The sequence below is a fragment of the Colias croceus genome, chromosome 14 (genome assembly GCF_905220415.1).
Source record: "Colias croceus chromosome 14, ilColCroc2.1".
Taxonomy (NCBI): Eukaryota; Metazoa; Arthropoda; class Insecta; order Lepidoptera; family Pieridae; genus Colias; species Colias croceus.
The window spans coordinates 4,106,730-4,121,402 of record NC_059550.1 but is presented as its reverse complement, the minus strand read 5'-3'; the positions used below and the strand labels follow the sequence as shown (position 1 = coordinate 4,121,402).

The window sequence follows — 14,673 nt, the reverse complement described above, 5'->3', positions numbered from 1 at the left end:
AATTGCATTTAACACTATAATCAAAACTAAAATAATAGGAAAAAATAATGATGATAGACTACTAAAACAATTTAAAAGAAAACCTATTTCTCCAGTATATATTACTATTTGTTATTGGAATATACTGACACTACAGAACTGATCGTCTGAGAGCGTTTACTCCAGTGAGTGACCCATTTGCTGAAGCATATTTGAGTCCCACTTACCTAAGTACAGGTTTGAGTTGCAACTCATAGTACGGAAGGATTCTCTGACTGTTTTGAATAATTATTGATTAAATACTTTCGAGGGTAGATATAGAGGTAAATATATTAAAAAAATAAAATAGGGTATTCAACATTATTGCTCGGTAGCTGACGTTCCGAAATAATACCAAAGATTACTCTATACTGCGTAAATAAAACTCTCGATATAAAGAATATTAACAGTGCATATAGCATTAGGATATTTTTGCAATTTTGCGAACGGCATTAAATAATTTTTGTAAAGTGTTGCCAAAAATTATACGTTTAATTCACCCAATTACGACTAATGTACGTGAGAAATTTTTTACATTTTTGAAATTTATTTCTGCCGTATCTGCCGTCTCATCTGATCTTTGCCAAATCAATTATCTCATATTTTCGTTTTGGTTTAGTCGGTGAATTGTATCATTGCATTTCCAATTGATTTACTATTTCTAGTAGACTTCGTGTTTATTTTAATTTTCTTAGTCAACCATATATATCAGTTGCATGTAATTCTATAACAAGTTTAAACAACAATTGTAAAAGGGTATTTATTACTTTCTCACATTTATCTTCGTTTAAAAATTAAAATATCGTTCAGCAATCGATAATTATATTTCCGTTCATAGACTCGGCTGGTGGAACTAAACGCCTGCTTCCTAATTAAGTCATTCAAACCCTTTAGATCGTTTACTATTCTAATTTTAAATAACTATACTTATGTATGGTGATACTTTTAAACGTTAATAATTTTATAATGGAATAATCTTATTATTCAATGTATAACATGTAATTTTGTTACCTATTAATTCGTTTCGTTTTCATTGTATTATTTTGTTAGCTAATTTAAAGCTTAAAATAAGTCAGATAAATAAACTAGGAATCTAAATTAATAAACTAAACCACTAAGATGGTAAACATTATATTTAAAGGCTAAAGATACAAGTCATATCAATAACGTACCCAAGTAATGTCACAATATTCTCCTTTTAAAATGGCCATTTAATTGTTTTGTAAAGAAAATTGGAGAAATATTTCAAAACTGATCTAATTAACCCGTGCAGAAACATTCGGCTTATTAAGCCAAGCCCAAATTTACTAATAATGCGGCCTTCCAAATTATGCTTGCTTATTACAAACCTTTGTCTAATTACTGGCCTTTTCTGTGTTTTACCGTAGATTAAATATACCATGCAATGTGGAAGTTATTTTTTGTATAAGGCCATGCTCTTTGACCTGATTTTTTAATAGAAATTATCTTCATTTGATTGAAAGAATAAAAATATGTTAACTTGTACATATTCTGTTTTTACGTAATTTGCAAGTTCATAGGACGTTCAGCAATCATAATATGATGTTATTATATTATAATAACATAATAGTAAATCTACTATTATTTCCATTATATCAAAAAGATAAAAATAAACTACTGTTGAAAAGAACGTATTTTGAATAGAAAATAGAGCAGAAATATATTTAACTTACACACAAACGCACTTACTGAAGGACGGAGGAGAAGGAACTACAGGAAATGAAACGAAAACGTATTAGCCGTGTATATCCTTCGTAACTCAAGAATCCAATTAAATAAATCATGAATATGAAGCGCTAACAGTTTAACACTAACATTATATGCTCATATGATTGTGAATCATCGAATACCAATCTCAAACAATAGGTAAAAGACTTTAAATCAGGCTCATAACTCCTGATCTTCACATGCAATAATTTTAATATAGCCTGTTCATTAAACATCTTAATGAGGCAAGTTGTAACATTAATAAATATCGCTTCAGATAGTATAAAGTTAAACGATTCGCTGTTTACGCCGACATCGCTGCAATATATGGTCTAGAACAAACTTTGTACATCTAGAATGTTCGTTACGCGAATAGAGAAACATTTAATTTGTATAAATATTTCAGATATAAGAAACTTTGGCTGTAACGTAACACGGATGACTTAGTTAATGTTTTTTATTGCTTTTGTTTAAACGTTTGTACGGATGCTATTTTAACTTCCATACAAAATGTACAGAGAGAATTATTTAGTTTCAAAAAGTGTAGTTGAATTCTGGATTCATAGATGCGTCTTCCTGTGCGTTTCCACGTCAAAAAACAGCAGAATTTCCCTGCAAACTATTTTTTTTAACACTCCGCCATCTACAAACGAAAATATTACAAAAAATAAACTCTTAAAAATAAACTTTTTTTTATTGTCATAGGTATATACAGCAAACAGGCTGCACACATGGACATGTAAATTCAAACTTTCACTCAACGTAGAAGAACTTCTCAAAGGAATCTCAGATAAAACACACTTCAGACTATATTTAATATTTTATCTCCGTTATAAGTGTTCCTGTAGACTTAAATCTCTCCAGACAAGTGGACTAGCTAGACAAGCTCCATGTTGTAGAATTATTTCAATTCTTTATAAAATATACTATTTTCAACTTTTATTCTGAAACATCTGTTGAAAAATTCAATCTATACGCTGCGTAAGTTCAGTCTATTGAAGATTTCATGGAAATTCATAATTTAATAAAAAATCGTCATATCAAATTTCTCGGAATCTCTTTGAGTTAATCGATTATGCACCATAAAATATTTTTAGATTAATCTTTAATAATGAAGAACGAATAGTATTCAATTTTTATGTAGATATTAGAATTTAGATGATTAAAGCATTTAGGTTTACCAGAGGAATTAGAAACTATTGGCAATCAAACGATCGTATTAAGTGTGGGTACTAATACAAATTAGTGTGTATTAAAATGTATCGCATCTTACGTATCATTCTCACTCTCACAAGAACAAAAAATCAAATCTCTCGGGTGCATACTTAAATAGTTCCAAATGCTATTGGAGCGCTAATCGGATATAAACTATCTTGCATTATTATGTAAATCCAGCATCACGTCTAACAAGAGATGAGTCATACGAACCCATCTCACTCGCAGTAAATTGCACTTAAATTAGTTGCGTCGAGTTTCAGACGTATACCGTAGGTACATGTATATATTTATTTGCAAGATGTATCGGAGATTGTTATGTTCAGACATAATATAAACTACTAATATTTTGCCTGATATTAATTAATAATACCTACCTATCGACTGTTTGTAGATAGTGGTTAATTTTGAATCTTTGTTTTATAGCCAGCTAACTAACTTAACTGCCTTTACCAATCACATTAAAGCGCTATTTTATAACTGTTTAACTAACAAATGCATAGATCCGTAACTAGAAACTTACAAAAATAACGTCCGCCATTTTGATTTTAACACGGTTACATCACAATACGAATATTTAAAAGCAAAACGAGTAACCACTTAACGCATTATTTAAGGTAAGCAGAGTCAGTCACTCGATTGTGCACGCCGATTCGTTACAGATAACTTCGTAACAATTTTGAGAAAAGATTTCCTATCTGAGCGTTGGGAAATGTAAATGTTACAACGAAACGAGAGCAGCATTGAAACAATTAAAATTGTTTCTATATTTACCCGACCTAGTAATTAAATCTTGCGAAGATTAAGTGTATATTGTGGAAGGTTATCCTGTTATTTTATACGAAATGTTTGCAGGGACGTATGTTTCAATTAAATCTTTAAATGATTATGATGCAATTGATAAGAATAATTACTCTGAAGATAAAAACGAGGCATAAGGATTCACATCGAGCAATTAAGAAATCCAATCACTCCAAAATAGAAAAGACTTTATTTTCTAGACAATTCTCTTTAAATTTATCATACACAAACAACAATAATTATAGAAAGAGCATATGTTTCTACATAAACACGAACAAAGCGCAACTAATTGATGCTCAAGATGAAGCTCACTTCCATAGCATCTGCACTAAAACCACTTAAGGGCATACAAAATATAATGCACAGAGTGGATCTGTCTACAACAGGTCGCCGAGACAGGTAATGATCTATGAAACGCCGATGATACAAGCACGCAAGATACGAAATAAAGGGGCCCATATCAAAGGCAGTAAGTCCCCCAGGGACCAGGCCTTTATTTATAGCGGGCCTTTGTTAGCTCTAGAGAAATATAAATAGTTCGCGCTGAAATATCCAATGCTTTTTGAGGGTGCGATATTGTAGAAAATTAATGATGTGGTCAGCACTCCGATTGGATTAGGGTTGTTGAATGGATCGCTGAGATGCTAAAAGGCTGGGGCGTATAAAACACTAACATAAATTGGCCGCAGATCAAGAGGGCGTGAGTGCTTTTCCATTTATGGCATTCCTATTTGCATGTTACGGGGCTTGTATGAAAATTATTTGCCTATTTCATTCTGATTGCGAATTATACGCGTGCCAATTGTATGGCAAAACTATAAGTAAGTCACTCACCTAAAAGTTTATTTCGCACAAATTGGATTGATTGAAAGAAGTTATCAATAGTTTACACGATATGTATTATTCGATCCGCAAAAATATCCAATACAAGTAATAACACTAAGGAAAGAAAAAGAAAGTATAGAGAAACTGTAATATTTCATTTTAACAGTATTTATAAGTAATCAAGTACACTCACCGGCACGGAATCTTGGCCACTGCAAATTTTTGCGTAAAATAACACTATTTCTTTTCTACTACAAAATTCAATAAAAATTTAATCAAAACTAGTTACTTTAATGTTTTTACTAACTTTTAGTAATAACTGGAAGTTAATAAGAAGTACTACCGAGTAGATATGAATTAAACAAGAATTAACGCTTTTCCTGTGAAATTTAAATGATTTCTTAAAAAATGCTAAAAAATTAGAAAGAACGTTTCCATAAAAAAAATTGAACCTTTTAATAAAGGGTGTTTCCTTCTCTTGCCTTAAACACTGTTTGCATCCAGTCTGGCATACTCTAGAAGACATTTTTGGAGACCACTTGAGCTATAGTGTACCAAACGGCCCCAGCTGTATTTCTAAGCTCATCTAACATTAGTGCTGGGTTGGAATCGAACTTTATGTTTCTTTTAAGCATGTCCCAGATGTGTTCTATTGGATTAAGATCCGGGCTACGAGCTGGCCACTCCAATTTTTCAATAATAACCTCTTGAAGGTACTCTTATACGTATCGTACGACACGCGGACGTGCGTTATAGTGTATAAGTAGCAAATTTTCTTCACTGATAAACCTGTAATAGGGCTGAAAATGTTCCTGGAGAATTTCCTCGATGTACCTGATCAAATTTAAGCCATTATCTACGATAAATAACTCCGTGCGAGCATCGAAACTTATACCTCCCCATACCATTATTGACCCTCCATGAAAAATCGCATTTTGAGTGTGGTGATGTGTGAAAACCTCTCTTCTCGTCTCCTCTATACTGACTGTTGGCTATCAGAAGCTCGTAAAGTGCCTTAGCAGCCATCTGTGAACACCTCACGAGCGCACTGGCTGTGGGTCCAGTTTTCATGTTCTCGTGCAAAACGAAGACGTGCTTCTCTGTGATGTCTGAGGAGTTCTGGACGGCGTGCTGGTCTGAAAACCTTCAAATTAACTTCTTTCATTAGTCTTCTCACCGATTGCTCACTCACATTTATTATCCTGGTGTTTTAGAGCCGGTGGCGTATCCTAAAAACTGTCAGAAAGCCATTTCTGAGTATCTCTCGAACAATAAACGGGTCTTCTCGAGCTGATGTGCACCTCACACCTTCATTTTCTGGTCTGCACATGTGGCTGCCAGTCTCCTGGTATCTTCTCCATGCATAGTGCATCGCTGAACGAGGTACGTACTGTACATTAGGTACTTTACGTTGCGGCAGTCATTGGTCTAACATTGTGATGGCCTGAGTAGGTTGTTCAGATGTTAATGGCATTTTTAATTGTTTGTTATGATCATTGACTACAGTACAACAATAACAATATCTTAAAACGGCATAAAAGATATCGAAAAAAGTTTAAAACGAACAATTCGTAACTTCGGCTTAACCGCACAAATCACAAATTTCGAATAACTCTTCAAAAGTGGTAAAAGATTATTCTCAAACTCAATGATTTCTTGCCATAAAATTAAACAAATAATATGTTAACATATCTGCATACAAAAAAATCGTGAAAAACACTTCAAACTTTTTTTATCGGCAAATTTGCAAGTGGCCAAGATTCCGTGCCGGTGAGTGTATATAACGTGAAGTAAACCTCTTACGGTTGTATGTCAAAGTTTTATTTATAGCAGAAAAATTCAGTCGACCTTACCAAGAATTTACTCGTAGCTGAGTCGCTTGCAATATACGAAATAAATAACATTCCTGAAAGAGACACTGTATCAAGAACTAATATTTTATCAACAATAATCTTATTTCGTATAATATTATATTCAAGATATTGCGTCTACAGTGATACAAATAAACAATTTTAATGCTTAGCTATAAAATGTTTACTACCATTGAATATAGTATCTTCCACGATCATAAATATCGGCCAAATATTGTATGGATGGAATTTAAAATAAATATATACCATAGCAAGGTATCATTACATTTGTTCCAAGTATTCGATAAATATTGTATTTGATTCTTATAACGTTGGGCTGAGAACGTGTATGTATTTGATATTTATGGCATTGTGTGGTTATCAAGAAATAAATGTAGGTGATATCCGTTAAGGAAAATATGAGTTGAATCGTTATTTCGTTTTACATGTGCTTTGTGTGGAGCCTTTTGAAGAAAATACAATGACTTGTAGAAATCTCTCTACTACGTTGAACGCGTATTCAATATCTGTAGGTATCGTATAGAATATGTGTAAACTGTAGGAATTACAAGGATAATAAATAACAGCCTCTTAACAAATACATCCAAAAAAATCTACCTACAAAAGTATCGTAGAAACAACATCTAGCCAAACATAATTTTGCACCAATCAACGTTGATAAAAACGGGGTTAGTGACCTATCCTCGAGCAGACAATAGAGCTTTTAATGTTTCACGTGCATAATTCATGCGGGCTCGTCTTCCATCGGCCACTTGTGATAAAAATTCCTCATACCCATTATATACTACTGTACTTAACTACCTTGGATGCAATGCGGTTAAAGTTCTTAGAGCCACTGAATGGAAGCACCTTTTAGACTGTGTTTTAAGTATCTCTTTCATATTTTAGAGATAATAAACTATTTACAGACTTTATGTTCGAAATATTTTATATTAGTTTTCTATGAATGTATAAATAAATATATGCCGTACAAAGGACGTTTCGTTTCTAAATATTCAATCACTAAGTTAAGAAGAAAACGAGTTAACCAATAAAAATCTTATTTTGCTTGGTACTGTGAATATATTCAATAATTTACCCAGCTATGCAAAACTTCTTTGAACAAACTCCTTGAGCTATTTGCTCATTTAATAGCAAACATAAAACTTCTTGTTATATAGAGCTGTAGTAAATGATATTGCATTGGCGCCATTCACGTTCCATTTGTCATACATTAAATAATAATACTAAATCATTATACTGAACGGCAAGCAATTGTGCAGTGAATGAATTTAATTAGAACGCCCGTATATTGGAATCTTCATCGTGATTAAATATGTGGCATTTTTATAATAGCGTCCTACTTGAAGTTAGAAAAAAGATTAAGTTCATTAGATAAGATAAGAGGATAACTAACTGAAACTGAAAATTTTTAACTTATTCTGAATTAAAATGCATTTATTATCAGTTTATAAGGAACATCATCAACATGATGTTGGAAACTTGTATCTATGCTCTGTAGCGAAAACATTGCACTTGCGCTATTCAGAGCGAGGTTTCGCTACAATTGCGAAAAAGCAACTTTAATATCTACGAAAATTACATTGATCAAGAAATTTAGTTAGATATGGATATAAATACGTCTATAGTCTATAGATACTTGAATCAACTCATCAATGTTACGAGTATATCGTAATAAAAGATTTTACAAACAGATACATAACACGAAATACTTACATAACAAGAGTATTATGTTCTTATCTAGCTATATTATTGGCAAGAGTAATAAACTGTTCATTTTTCACGCAATCTACTCGCTTACCGATTTCTATCGGTTCCTCCAAGATCTTTTGAAGATCTTGTTGACCTATCGTTGTCTATGACTCGCACTGTGGGTAAAGGTGGCAGAAATAATACTGTAAAATGCAAAACTATCGTAGAAAATTATTTGTCTAAATGTTTGGTAGAAAGATGCATGATATGTAATGAAAAGTGTCTATTCGACTTCGTAAGAATGTTATATCTCTACAATATACAGCTCGCTACTTACGAATTTTAATCCCAACCCACGGGAAAGCTTAAACTTATAAATTCAATAATATAAAAATACAATCAAAATTCAACCAAATTTGTCTAAAATATTATGCATAATGTAAAATTTAAATTACTTCGTATACAAAGACGCAACTGCACATATTCGGATAGTCAAAAAGGGGGCGATATTCGAACTAATTTGGTATAATTAAGTTTTTGTGAAGTTAATTCACGATACAATGAACTCTAAAGAACTGCATAAGAAAGTAATTAACAAGCAAATCTCATGGGAAATAACGAAGAAGCAAGTTTTTGTGTTCAGCTCTTCAGCTATAGTAGATTTTATTTGTTCGAAACGATCATTAATATCGTTCCACTTAATAAACCTTTAAGTATGAGTAAAAACAAAGCTCTTACTTGTATTTAATTCAAAATCACGATAAAATTTACGGAAAAATACTAAAAGTAGAAATCTATTATGTTGCGGTGTGGGCGGAGTTGGATAAAGATCGTTTAAATAAATTTCACTCGAAGCCTGGATTTTTTTGCTACTACAAGCTTTTCTTAATGCTTTTAAGCCGCGCTCCATGTGGAAAGGTTTAAGGAATCCAAATTTTAGCGAGCATACATAAAATTATGTTTATTAAGTACCTACATATACCAATATACATATAAAAATAGGTACCTAATGACTTGTTCGGAAAATGGAATTAAATTTTATATTCATACCTAATTGTAGTTATTAGTCTAATCACACAATGAAGGTACCAGGGAAGCAGAAGGGTAAGAAACTAATAGGGGAAAAAATGTTGTTCCCACTTGCCTTTCCTTTTCGCAACTTATTAGGAACACGGCTCATTAAACACAAGCCCATTTGCGCAACTATGTTCCTGAGTTTTCGGTTACAATTAGCTAATTAACGTTTTTGTTTATGCCGGGTTTAATACTTAACTTAAAGTGAATAGACTTTATTAGCTTCGTTTATTGTTTGTGTTTATTTCTATTACCTATTAAAGATCCTATTTGAAAGTGCTTTGGATTTTGCAAGCTTTTATTTATTCTACAGAGAAATTCATACTCAAAAGGCTGAAGTTTACGAGAACGTACAAAAGTATTATTGAAATTAAAACCATAAACATTTTCATAACTTTTCTTAAATTTTCTAATGACTGAAAAATGAATTGTCCTTTGAAAGTGCATTTTATCAAGAGCAAAGAACGAGAACTAAACTATTTTTATATTCTTTAAGCGGAAAGCATTCATCAAAGAAGCTGTTTATAAGGAGACTTATAAATCTAAAGCGCTGAATAAAATTCAGCGAATCCCTTAGTACGCTAAGAAATAGGATTTGTGCCGTATTATTGGTTGTAAAACTGTAGTAAGCTGTATTTCAAGTGGCTCAGTTTTATAAAATATTCATTTTATACCTACTTAAAACGGAAAAGTATTATTTTAGTAAAATGAATTTTAAACTTTTACATTTGGAATTTGACCCTTTTCTTTAATATTAGTTTCTCTTTCCTTAAGCCCCTTTTCTTTAGTCCATTTTTTAAAGGAAAAATTACTATTTCAATCAAATAAGTATCGTTTCAATTCAGTCCTGTCGACACCATCGCCTTTGGCATCAAAATTATCGCCTTTACCATAACATTTATTGCTTTTATTAAATTTATTGTACTCTTTTAATGAAAATGAACATTGTTACGGACATCGACCCTTACCTTTACGTTAAAAAAGATAAAAGAGCCGCACTTCCAATTATCTCTTGTAAAACATATTTAAAATACCTGGAACAAAAGGGAAATTTATTAAAATCATATAAAACTATACTAGTATCTTACACAATATTTTATTATATAGACGTATTTTACGTAGGTAGGTATATAGTTAAAATAATGATTATAATTGTTTATAATCATTATTTTTTAACGTAAAACTTTAATAATTTCTTTAACTGTAACCACCAAAGGTACCTTAACATTTATCAGCAGTACCAACCTTCAATCAAAGTCTACAATTAACAAATCGAGCACATAACAATGATACCAACTCGGTTGAACTGCGCTCTATTTTGAGAACGCAAGGCTTCATATTATAATTAAAGTGTCAGAGCCAGGAACAATGCGATAGCTTCGAGCCATGAGAATCCGTTTTGAATTCAGGATGTTTGTTGGAACATACAGCATCCTAAATGGCAAATGTCATACATTATTGACCTGCTAATATTCTACGATGACTAAGGCTTGTACGGTGATTAACATCACTCTAGTTTAATGCGTAGCGGAATGTCTTCGAAATAGGTCAAACCAAACTTGTTAAATTTTGTGGTGACAATAAAATTAGACGTAGAAAGTTGATTATGTAATCGTAATATAAAAATTACTTTAAATACATATTTAGTACTTGGTCAAAATATGAAGTTAAGCTATTTCAAAGAACTTATTCGCCCTGTATTACCTCAAGCTAACAAAAATACATTCAGAAAAAGATTAAAAATCTATCTTTTAAAATAATACACTTTTACGAATGCACAAAACATTAAAAAAGTCTATTCTTAGTCCACATAGTACCAGGCGTTTACATAACACAAACAAGAGATTAATTAAAATTATACTGGCTGTAAAATTAATATCACTTTATGATCATCAATATCCACTCTTTAAAACTCGAGTCGTTAATAACATTAATTTATGACCGCAGTGGGTGGTTTAGACAATTGTCTCGGAATAGATCTTGTAATTAAGACGTGTAGTAATAGCGTCGTATATTTAGAACTTCATTTCATGAGTGTAAATAATCCTATATGGAGATCCAGATCATAGGTACCATAATTTATACAACAACTATTTTTCTTACCAATTTTCTATTAATTTTTATTTAAAAGAAACGTATTATCTTTTACCTTGTCCGTTCCTAGGGTACCTACCAGACAATGCTTAATATAATATTATATATACCAAAATAAACAACTCATAAACATTTCTTTTTGCAAAGTATAAAAATATAAAAATAGCACTCTCAACACCTTTTTTTATATGACGATGGTATAATATTATCACCTAAATGATAATTGCCGTGTCAGCGTGTACTTGACTCCTTTAGGGCTCTTTCCCGCGCTTTTGTCCAAACTGAGAATGTTCTGGAAAAAGGCAACTTGATGGTACTTTTTAACCGACACTTCAGAGGTTTTTAATGAGTTTCGAAATATAAAACCTTTCTAAAATAAAACTGCGAATATTTAATAGAATTTTGATGCCTGAAATTGTTGGAAATAACAGGAACAGAACAAAGTTTCCTTTCTAAACTTCTGATGATTGTGTCGCTATTATAATGAATCTTTAAAAAAATAACTGCGTTAAAAACAACCGACTTCAAAAACGGAAAAGTAAGAAATAAAAAAGATTTGATATTATTAATTACTACATATTATTTTTATGTGCTATTTACTAAAAAGGTTTGATGTCGGTGCATGGGCTTAATACTAAGTGCTTAGTGTTTGGCACCGACTTCAAACCTATTTAATAAATAGCACATAAAAATAATATGTAGTAATTAATAATATCAAATCTTTTTTATTTCTTACTTTTCCGTTTTTGAAGTCGGTTGTTTTTAACGCAGTTATTTTTATTTAATACTTTTTAGTGTATTTTTCAACACGAATCAAACGAGCCCAAACTCGATAAAGTTGAGTCAATATATTACTGAGTTCCTATGGCCACCTTCCGATTCCATCATCAGATCAGCTCCATGTCATGATAATGTTTCATCGCTATCCAATTTACATTCGTATACAAAATTTCAGCTCAATCGGTTACCGGGAAGTGAATCAAAGTTACTTGCTACATTGAAATTAAGTCATCGAGTACAGACAAAAATGCTCATAAAATAAAAACTACTAGGCCTAGCCGAATAAAATTTTTATGGGACCAATTCGACACCATCCCGCATCGAACAAAAAAAGAATCACGTAAATCGGTTCAGAAACCTCGGAGTAATCGGTGTACATACATAAAAAAAAAAAAAAAAAAAAATATACCGGCCGAATTGATAACCTCCTCCTTTTTTTTGAAGTCGGTTAAAAATTAAGAGACAATTCCAATAAAAAGCATTATATTCTGTAGAGATTATGCGCTAATAAATATGTCACATATTTTGAAGAATGAAATAAAAAGCGAACATTTCAGCGACATGATTCGTGTCAAGAGAAGCCATAAAAATAACATGCAATGTTCACCGTTTAACGTTCATGTAGAAGAAAGTCAAACATCGTAAAATAAAAATAAAATGTCAATAATCGAATGATGTTATCGTAAACGTGATAATAAAATTTTCTCAATGGATACTTCGGTACTTTAAGCTAAATGATCTTAAAAGGTGCACTTTTACTGTTCATTCTATCGAGGATACGAATATTCTCCTAATGATAGGTGAAGCAAGTGGGCTACGCTCTTAAAAACTTTATGGCATGTTAACTAACACTATAGAAAACCATTTCAAAACATATAAATGTTAATTTGATTAACATTTCCCGTGACTGTAATACACTTATCTACTGTAATTTCAAGTAAATGAAAATAGAGCATAGGATATACATTCCTATGCTCTATTTTCATACATTTGGATATAAATTAAGTAAATTTGTCGATAAAAAAATCAAATTATTTCATGAGTAGATAAAGTAGATGTCAGTACGTTAAATATGTAATTTCTTTATCACTGTACATAAATTCTTAAATAGTATCCACTTTTTTAAATGCAGGATAAAAGTATGAAAGTGAAAAGTAAAATTACATTATCTGGGATATCGCTTCCTTAATCGAACCTTATAAAATGAACAGGTACGCATTTCAAGATCACTTAAAAGATTTGCTCCGCTCAATATTGCCAGAGGGTACACAGAAGTCATAAAAAAGGAAACACTTTGGAGTGAAGCCAGCCAGCTTCCACTTATTTTACGTTGAAAAGAAACATTTTTAACTTAAACCGTGAACACTTGAATAAGTACATTTCGTGAGATGAAAATGTTTCAACTCTTAAAATTACGATACAATGTTCCAAAAATCGCAATTTTGTCTCATTTCCCTTCCGCGATTGCAAAATAGAAAACATTTAAATATATAACAGATAAAACAAAAATAGTTGTTGGAATTTCAACACTGGCCCCAAGCATTTTAAACTGAACTATGTAATTTCAAAAAAGGAATAAAACATAAACGCGGGTTTGCATTCAAGCCGAGACTCGAGAGTATTTATAATCTGTGCAGTCGGTGCATTCTTGGTATAAAAATTAAAAAAAGAATAGTTAAGAAAAAAGTTCATGTAATAAAGTTTAAGAGTGAAAATCGCGAGACGAAGCAGTACAAAGGGAAACCAATAAAGCATTCTTTGACATTCGTCATTTATGGCGTTCCGCATTGCGTCCATATTGGATAGTTTTGAGGTCAACGGGGACAGTAAACGACAATGAACGACCGAGAATTCTTCAGAGAACTACAAATCTTTCATTCGATCCCCTGTTTTAAAATATATGGGATGGGAAGAGAAAATACATTTAAGATTTTGCAGTTTTCAATAGATTCCGGACGTAGCTTTTAGTTTATTACGTTGAGATATCGAGCAAATATTTTATTTACTTAATTCATTTATTAAAATGCATTACAATCAGCAAAATGTACCTTACTGCAATATATGTTTTTAAATATGTATCTTATCCTTATCTTATCCTTCGTATAATTTTAAGATTTTTAGATCCACTCATTCATTTCTAAGTCATTATTTATTTAAGAATGAATCCATAGGAATGTCTGCATTTTCACACATATAAAAATCATTTACAATTAAACGTTATAAAGTTAATTAGCTGTGTAAGTAGTTGAATACAATGAAGTTATTGTAGATTGTGTATAATGAGATGCTGCGTCTTATTAGGCTCATGTTACAAGCGGTCAAGATCTCAAGTATGAAAACTGATCTCAGTACAGTTTACTATTTTAAGATTGACCGTGTAGGCGTTTGTAAGCTATTAAGTATGGGATTAGAAGTTACAAGGTCAATGACCCTTGCGTCTTTATGTTCATAATGTAGTATTATGTATGTAATATACATATGTATGTGTATCACCGATAAAATAGACGATAAAATTAAGCACTATAGAAATTTAATTAAGACTGATAGGTCCATACGCTAGTTTCTGAAATCTTGT

The 14,673-nt window shown here is 31.6% G+C and overlaps 1 protein-coding gene across 2 annotated transcripts in view; it reads right to left on the bottom strand.

Annotated features, from left to right (window-relative positions):
• Positions 1-14,673, bottom strand: part of LOC123697135 (fasciclin-2) — a 103,173-nt gene that overhangs the window by 71,241 nt on the left and 17,259 nt on the right. The window lies entirely within an intron of this gene.